The 17,780-nt window shown below is 49.8% G+C and overlaps 1 long non-coding RNA gene across 1 annotated transcript; it reads left to right on the forward strand.

Annotated features, from left to right (window-relative positions):
• Nucleotides 1-1,792: 1,792 nt before the first annotated feature.
• Nucleotides 1,793-5,649, forward strand: LOC121599944. Its single transcript, XR_006005761.1, has 2 exons — nucleotides 1,793-2,292; nucleotides 2,383-5,649. It is a non-coding gene; the product is annotated as an uncharacterized LOC121599944 (long non-coding RNA).
• Nucleotides 5,650-17,780: the final 12,131 nt, after the last annotated feature.

Here is a 17,780-nt window from a genome sequence, read left to right on the forward strand (position 1 = left end):
TAATAGCACTGGAAATCAATTTGTTTTTCTCTTGTCTTACTCACCGATTCCGCCAGTGTGTCGCTCGCACTACGCACTGCTCTGCACACCAACCAGAATCCAAACATACTTTTTTCCACAGCACCACCACCCAAAGGCAGAACGTGTATGATTACATTGTTGTTTGGGGCTATTTAAATTCATTCAACTTAATTATCCTGACCATTTTAAAATACATAGCATTCCTCGTGTTTCATCCGTCGCCCTGAAGCTTCGCTTTTATTTCGCGCAACATTTTAACCCCCTCGACAACCAACGATGGATTGGCAATGTTTTAGTGCAGCATGAAGAGAACACTGCTCGTCAAAGGAAACTACAACTCATCGGAACCAAAACAACAAATGGCGACAACCCGGTGCTGGCATGGCCCTGAATGGCGAGTTGCAGTTCTACCATCTCCGCAAAGAGTGCCAAATTGCAATCATACTTCCTGTGCACCGTCGTTTTGGCTAGACGGTCACGTGTTCCCTTTGATTCGAGGATGCTCGAGGGGATGCTCGTTTTCTCGAACGTTTCTAAAACGGGCATATCTGGCATGACGAATTCGAGGAGCCAAGAGGGTAGTAATGGTGGTGGTACGGTAAAACTGAAAATAATTCTCAATAGCGGATGAAACGGCATTACAATGCAACTGCAATACCGTCCGCATTAACCCGAGAAGCGATACTTATTCGTCCTGCATTTTTGGGACAACGCTTCCTGTTTCGTGCTTTTTTTCAAGTCTGGCTTATGTGTGTGTGTGTGTGTGTGTAAGTGCTTTTTTGTACAGTTTCTTTCTCCTGCAGGGTAAAACCTTTTTTTCTCACTCATTTCCTTTCCTTTCTTGGTTTCGGGGGCTGGTGCCAAATTTGGTCGACCGAAAACCGGCGCAAGATACTCCGTGCCACGGCCCGTCCTCCTGCCAGCCTGTCCATGGGCGTATATAAATAGGGCAAAACAAAATATAACCCTGTCGCCGTTAAGTAATTTAATGATGACAACGATGGCTGGTGAAAACAATAACAGCACCAAGCACAAGCTACATAAAAGAACACGCACTCCGGAGCGGCGGACGATCGAGAGGCAGCGCAAACAAAAACATACAATCGTTATTATCACAGGCGTGTGCGGCGGAGGAAACAGCACCGCACAACGGAACGCATCGACTGCAACGGACGCGTTCAGCGTCCAAATCGAACCTGTTTGCGAAAGCGATGGCGATTCGAGAATGGAACCGTACCACGGGCCCACCACGGTATACCGGTCCAGGGCCCGTGCATTCTGGCGCAGCACGGCAGACAGATCAGCAGCTGAAGTAACCGAAAATTGGCAATCGCTGGAAAGATGTCGCCACACGAACCAACAACAACCGCGCGCTTGTAGCGTTGAAATTTGCGAGATGTACAAGAAATCTTCGAATCGAAAATCAACTTCAACAGGAGAGAAAGACAAAAAACAGCTACCACATCGGAATACAATTCGTGTAAAAGCGTGCATTTCGAAGATGTTTTTTTTATTCTCCAAAACGGTAGTCCCAATATACGCAAGGCAAAGATCTACAACAACCATACCTAAGCGATCGGCCGCGAACGACTTGCAGGGGAGCAAACGTAACGTTGTCGAGATGTGGTTACCAATGCACTTGAATGAGTAAAAAAGTGCAGCTCATGGAAGGACAAAACAGTGTACAAACAGAACAAAAAACACACTGACGTTGCTTATCTACAGTAAAAACCATTCCGGACATGCAGAGCCTGTCGTCCTGGAGATAGCTAACGGAGCGACAGAACCTGGAAGATTTTGATTTCGAGAATCGATAAATGTCTCGATATCGAAAACTACCACCAACATAATTTTGTACAAGAATCCTTTTCCTACTCGATCGCCGAAAACAATTCATCCCCTTTCCTTGGCCCTAAGATTGGATTTAGTGATCACCCAGTAACCACAGCTTCAATAACCGCCTTCCTCCTTCCACTCGACACACGACACAACACAACTACGCAGGCGTGTCAGTCTTCCGTCTTGACCGTGGCATGCTGCGGTTAAAATTGAGTGACAACTTTGTTATTAAAACGGTGTCCGAGCAGCAGATTAAAACAGGCTGCCAAGCCATTTTGCCCGCCGCACACACAAGAAAACAAGATCCCTTAGTGTTTCCCGCGTGTTCGCGACAGTTTTCACGCTTTATTAAAACATTATCTGGATTTTCCAACCAGGGCCAGACATGTTTTGATTGAAATGTCAACATGTTGGAAGCAGGAAAACAAGACGGTACGAAAAAAAAAACCAACAATCTCTCGAATACATAGCATTGCATCAATAAAGACTCATCAAGACTTTGCCATTTTTCATGAGATTTAGTTTGTTTCAACAGCATAAATACACGAAGGGAGTAAAAGTTCGGAACACGTTTGCAGCGCACATTTCACATTGGAAAACAACTATGAACCTATGTTTATTCACACCCAGGCCTGCCAGCCAGCCAGCCAGCCAGCAAACCTGCCATCCCATCATGCCAATGGTGCTCGAACATCAGTCTTACAAACAACAATCCCATGTCTCCATGTGCTGTACCCGCAGTGCAACTTGCTTCTGTTTCCATTCACAACTGCATGCCTGCGCATCGCAATGCTTTGCACTTGCGTCACGGCGAATTCTAGTTCAACAGTCTGCAGCAGCTCTCCCATCCATCGTCATCATTACCGTGGACGACTCTAGGCGACGTTCCCGACGCCTCGAGGCCCAACCACGACGAACAAGTTTCCACAAATGCCCAATCATTTTACACCGCGAAGGCAGAGCACTAAAATACCAATCAATTAAAACCACCTTTTCGTCACCTTGCTAGTCTTGGTCGATGGTCGGCCGGAGCGAGAGAGGACAGCATGGAAGGCTCCACTGCAACCAGACGCATTGGATAGGCCTAGGGTACTGGAACATGCGCTCGAACGTCTCGAGGTGTGATGGCTACACGGCTCGTTCGTCACGGTTTCCGTGCATTCGGAGGCTTCTTAATGCGTGCCCCATCGAAACGCTGGCCCTGCTGCAAGGCGCAACCTCACCGGAGGGTAGGAACCGGGAGAGGGAGGCGGTCGGCGGTGTCGACAAGAAAGCGATTAGCTTCCCATTCGCCATTCCGGTTTTCCGCAGGGCCGAGTCTGGAAAGATCGCATACTGGATGCCGGCCATGGAAGCCCACGATGAATCACGGTAAGCACAAACGACAACGGAAACATTCGTTCTCTTGCCACCATGCCGAAGTACACTATCCGTATCCGGAACGGATGGGCAGGAAATTGAAATTGAAGCAAAAGCCCCCCACTCGCCCAACGTCTCCGGCAGCATAAGCAGACGGAATGAGATCATTTGCGCAGAGGACCAGGCCGACACTTATTGGTAGGCACCCCGTTTCGCGATATCACATCTCCGAGTCCTGACCAAGCTCATCAAACTCTGCTGCCATCAGTGGAAACCGTGACCGATGGTTTAACATGTTGTACCATCGGCTTTTCCAGCCGTGCCAACCATTGAGCGATCATCAGTAAAAGATCACTGCACCAAAGGGAGACTCCAACAACCCTTTGCCGGGAACAGGTCCATCTCAACGCTAAATAAAGTAGCACTTGCGTCGAGGTGCAAACATGCAGAATTAAAACGGGAACTGACAGCACAACACCACTCGAAGTGATTCTTCACCAATGTGTTCGGTTTCCCGCGATACCGAGATAGCAGCTCTCGTGAGGCACACAATGTTTCATATGCCGTCTGAGCTGATTTTCCGTGCCCAAGATTAATTAATTTCCTTCTCTTTTATACGATACGAACAATTACCGCACTAGCTTAATGAGCAGATATGTTGCACTGGTAGATGTACATGGTAATACCTACGACGAACTTAGGTCCTCGAACGATTGCACCAAACAGTCGTCCAACGATCACCCTCGATCGTGGGCTAAACAGCGAGAGAACAAAATTCCAAGTAAATTTAGTTACGGTCGAAACAGAAGAGGGTGAGCATCATATTGTTTAGGCAATACTAAATCAAAATCTGTCAATCAGTGTCAGACCGTGTTGGGCATCGGACCATCGGATCGCTCACCCTCGCCACAAAGAGCATCCCACCTCCTTACCGTCGGCGCAGGGCACGAGGACGATCCCGCTAAAGGAAGAACGACCACCCAAAGATGGATGCAAACGGACGCGATCCGTCGAACCGAAATCATCAATTCCGTGATCCGCGAACGGAAATGGCATCACGCACAGGTCCCCCTCTTCTCCAGTCCTGAGTCGCACCACAATGCTCTGCTGAGATATTCATGCAAGTGTCAGTGATCCTGTTTTATTCTCTGGTTTGGTCGGTCCTAATGAACTCGCGAGCATCAGTTTTGGAGAATGATGCACAAAACAAAACCATCCATCTACAGCGCGCCCCCAATAAGGTTCGCATCAAAACGGATGAATAATTTCCATTTTGGAGCGCGAGTTCTTCTGCACACGCCAGCGAAGCTATTTGAGTCCTGTCAGGAGACTCGACGGAACAACATTCACACTATTGTATTTTGAAAGTAATGCAGTTTTGTCTTTTGGCTTGTGTTAATCATCGCATCGAAAGTACCAGTTTCTCAAACATTCAGCGCTCGTCATATTCCCCCTTGCAAAACTGAACACCGAACTGAATTATCTGGTGGCTTTAAGTGTTGATCCGTGGTTTAATTTCAAACTAAATACTTCCTAAAAGCCTCAACTATCAAAATACCACACCCACGGGTGACAACACACACTTCACTCATGGTAATAAACTTGTCCATTAGCATACCATCGGAAGTAGGAAATAACTTGAGTCCCTCGCCCCTATGAACGATAGGCACGTGGTGGTGGTGTATGCGAGCAACCCAGCAGGACGTCGCACACCCAAGTGCTTTGACCGGAGAACAATTCATCCCACCCGAATGTTTCGTCCTGCATCAAGCGAACGAGACAAGAAAACTCTTTCGATGGCGGTATCAGCAGTACAAGAAGTTTTGCTGTACCGAAAGGAAGTTTGAAGACTGTCCAATTGTCTCGCTCGGGTCTGTGCAAGCCTGCAACTGCATCTCGGCTATTATACGGCGCCCATTTCGAATGACTTTGGCTTTCGGCACGGCTTCCGGTTTTGCGGAGTTCCGTGCATGGCGGCTAAGAAACGAACGGTGCTCACTTTTCATGTATGACAAATGGTGTCTAATCCCAAAACTGTGTGCTATTGTAAAACAGGGGCTATGCACTGGGCGTTTGAGTGTGTGGTCAACGGCATTATCGCTGCTCCTGATATACGGACTGTTCTGCAGACGATGGGTTGTCAAAAGTTTTGCATACGACCGTTACCATGGGCCGAAAGTGGACCTAACAAGTATTTTCGAAGCGTCTCGTGAACTTCGTTATTTAGCGCTTTTCAAGTTTCTAATAGGTGGTTCCCACTCAACCTTCATTTTAAGCTAGTTAAGACGCATAGACAAACAGACAGACACACACATACACACACACACACGCGCATACGAATGAGCTCTTCTCGTTCTAGTGACTTGAAGGAAACATAATTTATCCCAAAAACGGGTCAAATTAATGTTGGAAAGAACGAACGAAATCTATTAAAAAAGGTAACCAACCAACGAAGAGAACAGACGTAGACAAATCTTCGACAAAATTGATCATTAAACAAACGTTTCAAGCCGTTCGCTCGGTCCGGAGAAGAAGAGCTTCGAGTGGTACGAAATGCCCAGCACGCCCAGCACCGTAGCCGTGACCACGCAGGAAAATGAGGCAGAGAAAAGTTGAAACCTCATTCTTAAAAATTATGTTTAGCCTAACCACAAGAGCCTCATCACGGGCCAACAAGCCCGGTCCGGTGTACGATAGAGTCTTGGGTGCGGGAAGCTGAGATCCTGAAGATCGTACGGAGATAGGACCGCGCTGTCCACGCTGTACGATCCCCACCGTATCGCGCTAGGAAGATCGAGGGGAAATAAAACACTCAGATTCATAAGGCTGCTTACACGACCATCATCGACTAGAGCGCGGGATGCGGGAAATAGCTAAGCAGCCACTGGGAGTTTGGTGCTTTGGAGCCAACCCAGCCAGCCCGCCACAACCCCGAGCGGACCTTGACGGAGGGATAGCGTTCGAGGCGCAAAGGTACAGGGAGAAAACAAAATGAGTTTAAGAACAACAACAACAACTAAAAGGGACGCACAAACTCACACAGACGCTGTAGTCATTAACAATCAAACATTATTTGACTTTGGTCGCTGTTGATGGGAGGTCGAGTATTGGAAGTGCGGATATATCGCCGAGATCTTGGGGCGCTCAGTAACCTCATCATTTCACTTGACTCAGGTCGAGTTCCATCGCAGTGAACCTTCGTTGAGGTGGTTTGAGGTTTGGCAGCAGGAAATATGTGGTCAGTTCTTGTCAATCAACAGCAACGGGGGTAAAAAAAAACCTGATAAAAAAACGATCTTTTCAAGATCGGTAAACAAGAGTAGTGCCATTTGGCTAGACTTACAAGACATCCAGCTTCATACACCTATTTCAAAGCGTCAGTTTTGTGGTTTAAGATGATTTTGTTTGTTTTTGGAACGATCATCTGCTCTTAATGTCCAACGCTGGATGATCGCATCGTTGTGCAGTTATGCAAAGTATGATCTGCTGGTTTGGTCTTTCACATCATTTGCCTGAACCCTTGGCCACAGTCAACCCATCAGAACCAGGGCATCAACCGAACGATCTCACTACGTACAAAATTGACCTTCTCTGGATGCTTGGTGTTTTGGTATCGATGGAACGACGGGTGCCCGGGAGGTAAACCAAAACCCATCAACAGAATGATTATGAGCAATTTGAATCCCGCCAGACACTCGCACACAACACTCGTGTCTTCCTGTTTGCCCTTTCTCCATCGCTCGCTTAACCATCGATCGTGTCGAGCCGTCCTCTCCCGGCTGCATCCGGGCAGCAAGAACGCTAGCACCCCTTCTAGTGTTGCAAGAGTGTTTCGGCGCGACGCAGCAAAACATTGAACGCGATGCGTACTCCACCGAAACTCCCGCCCGACTTTCACCATACGTCACGCTGTGCCCCGCTCGGTTCAACAGCCCGGCCGGTTAGAATCGATTGGATTTGTGACGGAGCGGATCGTTCTCTTCGAACACAGGGGGAGATCGTGCGAAGAAAGTGGAGAAGAAGAACGACACTCTCGAATGACGCGAGCACACGCTGGACGCCATCAAAATCAAAAACCATTATAAGCAGAGCAATTGACCTTGGATATTTGAAGCCTTTTTCCCCTCCCATCCATACAGTGTTCACACCCTCCGGCCACGGGCAACGGATGTGCCAGAAGAAGACGACGCGGCAAGAAACCGACAGAAAAAAACCCAGAGGAACCGAATAAGGCACCCATCTATCGAGCATCGCGATATGAAATCGTATATTTCTTGGCATGTTTTTGTATACACAAAAACCAAATATCTTCGAACAAAAAAAAACCGGGAAGGTGACGGAGCAAGAGACCCGAAGATGACTTGACAAACAAGAAGAAGAAGCAAAAACGCACATCTCGACGATGAGCAGGGAATGATTTGCGTTCGATTTTCAATCCTCCTAGAGGTGGTTGGTGTTTGGATTTTACGGACCGAAGCTGACAATCTGCTGTACCAATGTTGCATCTTTTGCACTGCTGTGTTTCAAAACTGTTTTAACAACCAATGGTACACTAAGTACAATAACGTTTACAGCATGCTCAAGCTTTTCCACCGTAACAAAAGCAGCCAAAGAACACCTCCAATTCGGGATGGAAAGAGTTGTTAGCGGGTGGAATGAGATGCAGGAAAACACGCCACGGGAGGGTCGGTTGTGGAAAGAAAGCCCCAGACACGAGGGGCGAGGGAGAATAGTGGGACACACTAAAGAAGAGGAAACGACAAGAGCGAACGAACCTCAGCATAAACGAGATATAAATTTATTACTGTTTCTTACGCGAGCGCGTTCTTGTTCTTATCTCTGCTCTGCTTGGTTTCTTGCCAGAACCAGCCCCAAACTCAAACACAGCGGCCCACCACCATCGCACCTTCATCTGGCTGCTCCACTGTGGTGGCTCCAGTGTCTCGCGCGCTGCGATCGTAAAAACGAGGCCTACCACACCACCACCTGGACACCGCGCAGACCCATCATGATTCAGCTCCCTTCGCATGGATCTGTGTCGTGTCGCGCGTTTGGGTGTCGTATTTTGTGGCCTTCTCCCATTGCACGCACCCCCTCTCGCGTCTCTATTGTGTGTAGAGTGAGCGGGAACGAAAAATTGAAAACAGGTCTCTCCCTGGCCCACAGTGCCACTAGGGATAGGGAGCGCACGTAAGCGGGATTGGGCTCCCCCACGAACCCACCACAGCTGCGGTAGAGCTCACGCCAAGGGACCCAAGGTCTGCCTGCGAGCCGTAGAGTGGGAGCGTTTTACAAGGACCAGTCGTTTGTGCAGGAACGGATTTGTCTTTTGCATCTCAAAACAGGCCTCTCCTGTCACCATTGCCCGTAAGATAACCCTTGCATCGTTCCTTGAAGCGGGCAGCTGCCTCCGACACTCCCGCCCAGGATACAAACGGCAACAGTGGAGCGGATTAAAGTCTTTTGTGGATTTTGGTAATTCGGGACTTTCAACTAACTTTGTCGGAAGTAAAAAGATGTTCTATTTTTGTGTAAACTACTTACAGCGTCCTTGCGTACGAAGCTACATAAACTGTAAAAGGTTCATAATGTGAAATTCCACTTTCGCCAATATACAAAGCCGTTACTCGACTGATTTCGGTCCCTTTGCTAGATCCACAAACGCTCGAGGTGGATAAATATTTGACACCGATTTCAATCCGTTGTTCTACCGCATGTTGACTTCACAGCGCACATACACACACACCCAGCCCACTCCATCCCCGAACCATCTGTTTTTCAAGCCAACATCGCACAGCCATGATCTCCATGAGCCATGTTCGCGAATCGCGGTACGCGACACACCCGTCTAAAAGGCTCGCGCACACTGCCACCACTCGCTTGGGTTTGGCGGAAGCGTTCCGTCGCGCTTTCGGGGAGGGAAAGCTACAACAGAATGTCTAATTTATTCTAATCAGCTCCATTATTGCGGACTTAAAGGTGACACATTAAACCGTCCTAAGCTGGTGTCGTACCGCGAACGGTGTATGTGTATGTGTGTGCGTGTCTCAATGTGAGGTGAGTCTCGCAGCAACTTACCAGACACTCTGCCGTGTGGTTCATTCGAAACATGCGTGTGATTTACCGCCCGGCCCAGAGCAGCTATTGACAAATAACTTGCTGCGCCGTTTGCGTCATACATTTCGTTTAAATAACAATCCTTTTTGCCGTCCCACATCCGGCGTTCGAGCGCATTTTGACATGGCCACTACCTATGTTGCTTACAATTACCGTTGGCCATATCGGCATGTTTCTCAATGTACCAACGATGTACGATTTTGTGATTGGGTTTGTGGGCAATTAAAAAAAAAACTTTCCCCAACAGCAACAGCCCAGCCCAGTCAACTGCGGCAGCGCGTTCGTCGTTGCCGAGTTGTCACTCACTTCAACAAATATGGCTCGCGTACCACGCCCTGCAAAAGTGCGGACAAATTTCATCTTACGCTCAAAATCTCCGTAAGGGAGTATCAATAACAACAGCAAAAAAAAACGACTCAACTCCTTAAAATAGAGACACCCGTAGTTGACATGGTTTTAAATTAGCATAACGCGCATAGCGTGGAACGGCTCCTGCCATCCATTCGCCATCCTCCAGCCGGAAGCAGGCAGCATGGCAGTGAGATGAAGCAGAAGAAACAGAGAGAAAAGGAAAGAGAGGGAGAGCGAGAATATACAGCGAAAAAAATACAAATCACCAACCCTATAAAATACGTAACGAGCCAAAGAAAAACGACCACCAAACCAGTTCGGATCGTTTCGCAGATTCGACCCCAAAGGTAGCTTCTGGAAGACGGACATCTTTCGCCCCCTCCCTGGCCCGGTCGTACGCAGCTTGTGGGGATGGCATTTTATGTTTATGGCGTGTTTGCTCTTTTTTTTTTTTGCTTAGCCCCTACACCATGTCAAAATCGGTCCATTGTGGAGGACGGAAAAGGGAGGGGAAGCGTTTGTTCTCAGACCTGCCACCCATGCCAGAGCCAAAGGATTCGAATGACAAGCCAATGCGTGATAAAAGCATGTTTATCATGCGTTCGCACGCTGGAAAAGAATCACGGCGACACAAGCAGATCGTGAAGACAAACCCTCACACACACACACGATGGCAGAAGTAGAAGAATTGTTATTCTTCTAATGAGATTAACACCGATCTGGTTGGCTGGTGCAAACCGTTTCTTTGTCTGGCCTTCTGCCATCGGTCCATCAAGCACCCAAGCGCGCCCAACATCCGCATCCGAATGATTGTGCTTATAAGGTTTCAATTTACCAAATATAACACCATCGAGTTTTAACCAAGCCACTCATGAGTGCTAATGCATAACCCACCAACCAAACCCTTGCGGCACGAACGAAGGCACATTTGCTAGAAATAGACAATATTTATCATGAAGCGCGATGGCCTTGAATTTTCGACGCACGTGACAGAGGACATGGAAATGCGAAACCAGTTTGCTTTTTGCAACCTTAAGCTAGTTCAACGACAAATACTGAACGTGTTTGTTGCATTTTGCCAAATGTCCACTCACACCCACAGACAGCCACAAACGACGATAGGCAGTGTCAATAAGCAAGCTAAACCGTTCCATTCAAATGAGCTCAAGATCGTTGGGTTAAAATAAATTGCACATTAATTTAGCAGTATTTGAGACATCGGTCCGAACCTTTTTACGCGATCCACGCTTAAACTCGGTCCTCAATTAGTTTATCTTGCCGTTATCAGTCGCCAGTAACGCTTGCCCTATTCACGCATCGCACTCTGCAGCATCTACAGCGTCTTATGCTAACCGACGTCGATGAGTCATTGACACATTGACATCCGGGGCAGCGCGGTTAGCACGAGGAAATAGTTTTAACGCCTTATTTTTGCACACGCGCTAGCAAAAAGCAAACGCTCCGATCAGCATAATGAGGAGTCTGTGGGTTCTTTTTCCCCTGGCCAGACTAGCCTGTCGCTTCTAAATTATGTGCCTCCATTCGCTTTGCTGCTGGGCCGAGGGGTTGGATGAGGGGGGGGGGGGGCATTGTACGTTCGATTATCGTTTTTGACGTGTTATCGTTTGTTTTGCCTGTCTTTTTCGACGTTTCGATCGAGCCTCGTTCTGCTGTGGCTCTGGCCAGCATTTCCCTCCCATGGGGTACACCCTGTCCCAACAACCAGTCTTCCATGGGTTGATTGCCATTCGATTTTCTCAATCTTCGCACACCCATTCCATCGGCACCCCACACGCCCTTCTGCCGCCAGTGTGCGTTTCCGCGCGGGATGATAATAATAATCATATCGTTTGTTATGTTTCAAGCGTGCTCACGAACGGATGGGTCTGTGCCGAGTGGCTCTCCGTTTCCTCACACTGCTACGAACAGCGTCGATCGCAGCGGAGTGGAGAAAAACGACTCTAACCATTGCCGAGGGAAGGTGATCGATCGGTCAATCGATGAGACGCGATCGCAAGCATGTGTAAAGTTGGTGTGGCGCGCTTTTCTCTGTTTTGTTTCACCCTCTCGCCCGATCGGTCGATCAATTTGGGCGCATCCGTCGCGGGTCTGAGGTGAATTAGCCCATCCAGAAAAAATAAAACCTAAGGACCCATCGACAATGGCAACCCTCCTAGCTAGTAAGAAGCGGAGAAAAAGGGTTGATAAAGGCAATTTTCAGTGTTAAATTGTAGCCCCAACAAAGGTAACTTCGTTGAAGCTGTTGGAACAATTATGCTCATCATTACGTCATACTTAGGAGCAGGAAACCCTTCGTGTAATATTAACCTCAACATCCCATGATTGGATTTTAATGAAATTACAGTACCTCAGTACCTAAACCAACATAGAAAAGCGTTTTTTACTGTACGTCAACAAACGAATTACGGCACAGTTATTGACCGATTACCTTTTAAAGATGCATCAAGCGGGAGTCGGGAAAAAAACCGGGGCAACCCGGTAAATAAACTCTTTCCACCCCCTGCCCCATCGCATTCCTAGCGCGATTCCATTTTTGGTCAACCCGGTGGCACTTCGGAGAGCATTGCTGCCGGTGGACCAGGCAAGGTGTGCGCACCAAACTCCCCCAAGTTGCCCGTGTCACAGCAACTACGGGGCACAGCCGAGAACAGTGTTGCATTCGGTCCGAGAAAATGCAAAACAAACACATACACCTCGCAGATGTGCAGCTGTGACGATGCGAGAGGAAGGTTCGACCGTACCGTGGCATGCCCTCCCCTCGGCACTCGATGTGCTATGTGCCCAATGCATAAATAATCGTTTACAAATGGTTCACTTCATTTTATTGATACATTATGGGTGCGCTCTCTTAAATCAACTCTCGGTGCCGCCGTTGCGCTACGACTCGACTAAGGGTTGCGGCGTAAACGCGCGTCGCTTAGCGCGGCGGCTTTTGCGCGCCAGTTTCGCGCGAGATACCGGACCTCTCTCTCTCTCTCTCTCTCTTCCTCTCTTTGCCGGCCCTCTTTCGTTCGCCCACGAAACTGCATTCGGCCAGAGATTAACTCAAGTTGCTGCGAAAGCAGTCGCTAGACGCGCGGCGAGAAAGGACGCGGCGGGCCTTTGCCAATGCCGCGCACACATGTGCTGCAGGCCCGCGGGTGTGCATACACGGGTACGGATCGATACTTAACATTTTACATACATTACATTTTAAGCCGCGTCGAACGCGTTGTGAGTGGTGCGTAGTCTATGCGCGTTTCGCTCGGCTGCGGTTTCCATGCGTACGGCATTTTAGGGGCTGCTGCTGCTGTTGCATTTTGTCGCGACGCAAAGACGACGCAATGCAAGCAATGAAGGGCAGCTTAAGAGGTTCATGTCTTAAAGCACACAAGCTCCGGCACTCGTCATGATCCATCTCGACCCATTTGCCTAATCACGCACACGAGCAGCACACACTCGCGCGCGCTTGTTCGCTCGCGTCGTGTCTGTGTGTGTGCTGTTCGTATGGCGGCCAGCACGGTTTCAGCTAAAGTCAGGCTCAAGTGGCTAGAGCCACTCCAGGGCACGGCCAAGGATACTCCTAAAAGTTGGATCAAGCACACACCTGAGTGCTGGGCGGAGAAAAGAAAAGCAAAAAGCGAAAAAAATTAAAACAAATATTTACCCCGTTACACATATTGGACCAGGCACCATCCACCCCACCCCACTATGGGTAGCTGATGGAAGCGAGCGAGTGGCAGCGTGTCTGCCAAGGGCCCAACAGCGTAGAAGCCCGAGTGCAGGCCGGCCGCAATGTAAAACAATCTTTCCAACACTCGGCACACACGCCGCCTATAGGTGGCCCGCTGAAGTGCTGAAGGCTCTTGAAGATAGAGAACGACGCAGCGCGCACTGCATGTGTGTGCTGCAACAAGCCCGCCCGTACCCATTTGGGGCCTGCCTGAGTGTTTGATCTAAAATTTGATCGCTCGAGCACACGGAAGATGAAAATCGTTCTGCACCATTGCACGAGCACGACCAAAAGGAATGCACCGGGTGACGCAGACGCAAGCCGTCAGGTCCGTTAAACAAAAGAAGAAGAGCAGCGAAACCGAAACGAACCACAAGAGTAAAGTTCCAAAATATTTCAAAACACCTCCTGCGCTGCGTGGTCGTAAATTATCCTTGGTAGAAAGAGAGATGACGACGACGAAAATACGCATAAAATGTTCCAAGCACCAGGAAGAACGAAACTCCAGAGAACATGATTCTCTTCGCCCCGCCCGGCTCCTCATCCCATTCTCCACCTCCCTCCCCCCAAAAGGGCATGACCGACGGGCGCGATCGGGCGAAAACGAACCATCCAAAGTGGTGAAGGTGAATAAAAACACCTCCGGCGATAGCGAAACTTGATCCGATGACGACGAAAACGGCACGGTCGGGGCTGGACGCAACCGACGAGCAAGGTGCGCAGTGCGGGGAAAAGGGCGGTCCGCTAACGAGTGCGCGCAGCCAGCACCCACCCGCCCCCTCTCCTCCTCTATCTGCCTGCTTGCGTGCAGCACACAGCGCCGTACGATCCGGTTGTAGGGCTCGTTAGAAGAGTTGAGTTGGGTCAATTAGCACATGGTGAAAACAGCTCCACGCTGATGGATGAGCCGAGGCGCTGGCCGCAGCAAGCCTCGAACGATCGTGGCGTGGGCATACACAGCTGCACCAGTGTGTGTTAGAGAGAGAGCAAAATATAGAGAGCGAGAGAGAGAGAGAGAGAGAGAGAGAGAGAGAGAGAGAGAGAGAGAGAGAGATCAAGAATGAGAAGAAAAGAAAATTAAAAAAGTAGAAAACAACAACAACAACACCATTCTTCGCCCTCACTGTGCAGATCGTCATCTCCATTTCCATGGGGCGCTGAGCGGAGCATTCAAGTTGGTTCAACCGATGGCGGCCCTAGGGTTGCAAGCCCCTTTCAAAACGGGGGCTCGGTTTTGAGTCTCGGTCGCTCTTGCCCTGCTCACTGGTGTGATCTCTCGACGATCGTCGATCCCAAATGGACGACCGACGTTGTCCGAGAACGATCATCTGTGTGAGCTTTTCCGCCACCACCGGCACCCGGTTGGGCCAACCGAGGACGGAGGCGCGCTATGACCGGGACTCAGCACTCCGGTTGGATAATTAAGTGAATGATGTCTAATCGAGCGTAATAATTTTTATGCTCTCTCGTTTTCTCCTTCACGCCAACCTTCCATTTCCATCGGGGAAGCCCCATCGTTCCAGACGCCCGCGCGGGCCCCTCGCACACTAGGTGCGTGTGCAACATGAAACCGACCAGGAACGGCAGCACCAGCATCAGCCCCTTTTACGTGCAGGACATGCAGACGTCAGCTTCTGCTGCTGCTGCTGCTGTTTTTGCTGTTGCTGCTACTGCTACTGCTGCTAGTACCACTCTGCCATGATGATGATACCGTTTCGCCATTGCTCTTAAGATAATTTTCTCGTGGCCTTCTTACCCCTTGCCCTAACCGACTGCTTGTCCCAAACGCAGACGCTTTCTGCTGCTGTCTGCTACTTAATGCGCGTTTACGCTCGCGCTCACGTTACGCCGCTCTGCCTTGTTTCCATGCGCGCTCACACAAACGCGTGTGGAAACGCATTTTCTACCGTCCTGTTATCGGTTCAATTTGAGCCACTTATCTGTTCTGCACACTTTGGACGAGCAAATTGAATCTGCTTCTCAGGTGCGAGAACGACCAATTGCGCCTGTGCCACCGAACTGCCCTGGGAAGTGTCAAACCTGGCGTGGCGGGTTCATTGAGCTCAGCTCACTCACCCATCATGTCGCTATTATCTTCGATCGGCAGCGAAGCGCCATCAGTCCAGGCGGCCATTCTGAAAAGCCGCATTCTAATAACGATGCGTTTTGCCGCTCATTGCATCATAGGTCGGGCGGCACCCACCCGAACCAGGCATAATCAATAATTGACTTCCTTTTTGTGCAAATTCTCTCTCTCCACACACACACACTCATAGGGGCGTGCGCGCGATACGCACCGCATGCATAAACAAGGCGATTGCAATTGATGCACTCTTCCCCGGTATGCCGCCTGATGCACCACGAAAAGCTCAACTCCGCTACGCGCGACTCGGTCACATGTCGTTCGCAAGACCGCCGCGGCATTGAAGCCAATCGTTATGCATGCCAATTATTACCCTAGCCCCGACCGATGCAAGTGCATCTCTGCAGTGCGATTGCACACTGCCGGGCTGCATCGTTTATGCATCGGTTTGTGGTGCCACTAGGCTGCACCCGCTAGGGCCACCCCGAAGCCATTGTTGGGTGGTGGCGGTGCCGAACAAGGCGCGCACCCGTACATAAAATCAAAAGGGAAGCCACACCGGAAAAAGGAATACTGACTGCTTCCTGAGCGGAAGGCATCGCGCAAATCGCAAAATCGAACGATCATTGAATGACTACAGAGAGCGGGAGCGAGGCAGAAAGAGAGAGAGAGAGAGAGAGAGAGAGAGAGAGAGAGAGAGAGAGAGAGAGAGAGAGAGAGCTGGAGAGGTGATCTCTAGCCCCGTTCCCAACACGTTCACTCACTACCTACCATGTTTTCCATCGTGTTTTGCCTCCACTGGCCATACCAAGGACAAGAAAGGATTACAATGAAAATAATGCCATGCACTTCGCATCCCGTGGTCCGTGGGGTTCCTTTTTCTGATGGTTGCTCCCCAGGCCAGGCTTACCGATGACGCAGCCCGTTTCGCCACTGATCGGGCAACATTTTATCTGCTCGGTTCACGATCGCGCTCAGTCCTCGGGCAAAGTGTGGACGTAAAAGTGGGGCGCACGGTTAGCAGAACGAAGCAAAACTGAGCAAAAGCAAAAAAGCAATACATAGTCTCCAGGCCGCCGCCGCCGCAGCAAATGCGCCCAGCATCCAGCCAGTTGCGCATTTGTGCCATTTGTTGCGCCTCACCGCTCGCGAAGGCGTGTTTTGCGTCTGTCGTCGTCTTCTCGTTTTGTGAATAAATTATAATTATGCACTTACATCCATTGTGTGTGAATTTCAATTACGCTTAAATTGTTTCCAATGGCACGCCGGAGTGGAGAAACTATCTTTCCACCACGAAGACGCGCCACGATGATGCTTTGCGCTTCCCTTCCACGCATCCTTCCGTCGACGCCGAACCGGCTCGATGAGTCAGGATTTCGGACGGTAATCACGGACTCCGGCGCCGGAGGTATTCTCTCGTTCGGCGTTCGGCGACCGGAAGTACTTTTCCCATCCAGATTGCCTCCCTCTCCTCGGTTAGCAGTGGTGCCGGGTTTTCCGATCTTACGAATCGCAGCTCATCACGGATCGTTCTAGCGAAACCACCTCCAGTGCAATGTGCTACACCCGTGTTGTTCGCTTGATTAGCACGGGGTAATGCTGGACGCTGCTGCTCAATCTAATAGCAACTGTGCTGCGCCCTCGCTCCCAGAATTTGTAGCATGATCACCCGCACTGGCAGCGCATGGCTTTTGCTTCCGATCCTTCGCCGTAGTGCGATGGGTCTGGCTCTGGGAGGAGCAGACGATCGAACACCAATAGGGGTTACCTCCCCCATCAGCTGCCGGTCGGATGTGGGAAATTATGAGGTCCGTTCGCCTCTACTTCGGCCTCCCGGACGTTTCTCATAATCACCGTTTGGTACTGCCAGCCTAATCCAGCTGCTCCATCATTACCGCACACACACACACACTCACTCATTTGTGTGCGATGTGTGCTGGTGAAGAATATCACTAATCACTCGCTTTGCCACGAGTGCGAGCTGACCCTGTAAACATCAGCGAATGAAAAACGAAGGTATATATGCTCGCAAGCGTGCAGAATACGCTGGCCTCTTCGCTTCGAAAGCTCTTCAGCGCCACCCAATGCCAACTGGACTCGGACTACCGACTTGAAGCTGTAGAGGAAGGGCGGTAGGGTGGGGTGCACATGCGGTTATTCAGTCATCTATATCTGTTTGTTTTCGTACGCTCCGCGAGTGCCGTTGGGAAGGAAAACATATCAATCTTCCATTATTTTATTTGCCAACACCATACACGAAGGGAATTCAGCGGCCGC

Source organism: Anopheles merus, chromosome 3L (assembly GCF_017562075.2).
Source record: "Anopheles merus strain MAF chromosome 3L, AmerM5.1, whole genome shotgun sequence".
Lineage (NCBI taxonomy): Eukaryota > Metazoa > Arthropoda > Insecta > Diptera > Culicidae > Anopheles > Anopheles merus.